Raw genomic sequence first — 2,328 nt, 5'->3', positions numbered from 1 at the left:
GCTGGTGGATCGATCTCCATTACCTAAGCTTCGACCGTTGGTCGGTCCTCGGCGGTCCTGACAGCTGTTCGAGCTACTTGTGCAGCTGCACGAGCTACACCAGCTGCTGTCCCAGCTGTCCTAACTGCTCTCTGAGTTACCTGAACCGTGGCCTAAGCTGGGGTGATCTGGCCAACCGATGAGTTCACAAAAGGGGTAAATGCCTGCGTGAAAGCCAACATCTGAGTGCCCATGGCCTTAACCACATCCATCACCTGCACGTGAGGAACCACCTTCCTCCTCCCGTCCCTCTTCTTGTTGCTCGCCCAGGTTATCAACCTGAACCTCAGTAGGCAGGAACGTCGCTAAGGGTTCCCCGGTCACCTCATTAACCAGCCCCGTCTGGGTTGGTAACACTTGAGTGGGGTTGGCCCCATCTCCTATGACCGGTCTAGAACCACCAGCCGCTTCCTTGCCTATCCGGGACTTAGTCCGCTTAGTTCCCTTAGGCAAAAACACTTAGTGTTAGTCCAAACGTATAAACCTCATCTCATGATTAGAACTAAGCAAAACAACATCAAACTAAACAAACACAAACAACCCGTGAGACCCAGCAGTTGGATGTGTGGTGAACACATAACCAAAACCAATCCTAGAATCAAGCTTGCTCTGATACCAACTTGTAAGACCCGATCCCGGCTCTTAAGCCCAAACTGATCTGCGGCCTTAACCTTTCAATCTAAGTCCTAGTGAATCAAGTTTTAAATCTTATCTTTCTAAATTCAATTCAATTCAACTGAGGTTCAATAGAATAAATCTAAACAAGGAAACATAAGGGGCAAATCAATTGTATAAATATAAACTGAGATTCATACATCATTCTTAGGTCCGTCCTAATAAGTTATACACACTTAGTCTAACATAAGTTCACAAGTTGCACAATAGGCTATCAGTATTTCACATCTATCTACAATCACCCATTCACCACACATCTTCCCATGGCCTGAGTCTTCACGGTGCCTTTCCCTTACCACGGTCCATGTCCGATCCTGAAACCACACAAGACACAATGCACATTCATAAGGCCGATATCCTAACATCAAGTCTAGATAAGCATGGTTCGGCTACTTATAATCTATAACCTGTCCAAACCAACATACTCAAATAAATTCCCAAAAACTAAATAAAATTCATGATAATCCCTGATAAATCCCAACTAATAGATTCCCATAAACCGTTTCCAACGAAACACACTAGAACATCCAAATCCGACCATGAACAGTCCAGCCAAAGGCCAAGGACTTGGATACTGAACCGGCCAGGGCCTTGGTTCAGTGTTCCATGTATGAACAGAACAAACGAACACAATAATCTGATAGGACAAGCAAATCTATGGAGATAGAGAGAGTAGATGTAGGCGCATAGCAAACCAGCCACAAGCCCGATCGGATCATCAGCCGGCTAGGGCCGATCGCTTGCCGTCCACACCACTGACCTTAGGCGTTCTTTCCCCAGGCGCCATCTCCTTCTTTTTGTCATTCTCTTTGTCTCTCTGTCTGGTATCCATCTCCTCAGGCCTTGCTTCCCACGATCCGGTTTCTCCTGGAACAGCCAAGCCTCTCGCCGGTTCTCTCTTCTCTTTTGGGGGTTTGTCTCTCACGATTTTGGCAGAGGTTCCCCTCAAGAATTCTGTGTCAAATTATGGATCCAGGGCTCTGTATTTATAGAGAGAGGGAGTCGGAACTGCCATGGGGCCGAAGGGGTGGAAGTTGTAACCGAAAAGGTGTCTCTCTCTCCCTTGCAACCGTTCGGCAATAACTGCCCCCAACTGGTCCTCGACTGCCTCCAACTGCTCCTGTCCCTGTCGGTTCTCTATCTTGAAGCCAAGGCCAAGATAGCTGGTCCTAGCTGACCGTCCATACCGTGGCCGCACCATCTAACCGAACCACCATAACCATCCTTGTAACCGCCCCAACCATCCCGGACATGAACACTCAGCCCAGCTGAGTTGAGCTGACTGCTAGCTGGTCCTAGCTGAGTGAGCTAGTCCTTCTAGCTCCACGAGCTGATGCATACTGACTGCCCAAGCTCGGCCGCTCCCATTGAGATTCCCTGAGCTGCCCAAGCTCGGCCATTTTCCCGTCCAGCTCCCACATCACTCGTCCAGCTCTATTAAACCCATTCTTTCTTCACCCTGGTTAAGTCTCAACACTTTGATGCCCTTAAACCTATGTCTGAGCCATGATACGCTTGTCTACTGGTCTAATGACCTGACTGGTGCATCTCCCCGCACCATGGCTCTTCCCAACGATCCTATCTCGGACCGGGGACATGACACCCAAGACTTCA

This window comes from Brassica rapa, unplaced genomic scaffold (assembly GCF_000309985.2).
Source record: "Brassica rapa cultivar Chiifu-401-42 unplaced genomic scaffold, CAAS_Brap_v3.01 Scaffold0950, whole genome shotgun sequence".
Classification (NCBI taxonomy): Eukaryota; Viridiplantae; Streptophyta; class Magnoliopsida; order Brassicales; family Brassicaceae; genus Brassica; species Brassica rapa.
This window is presented reverse-complemented; position numbering follows the sequence as displayed.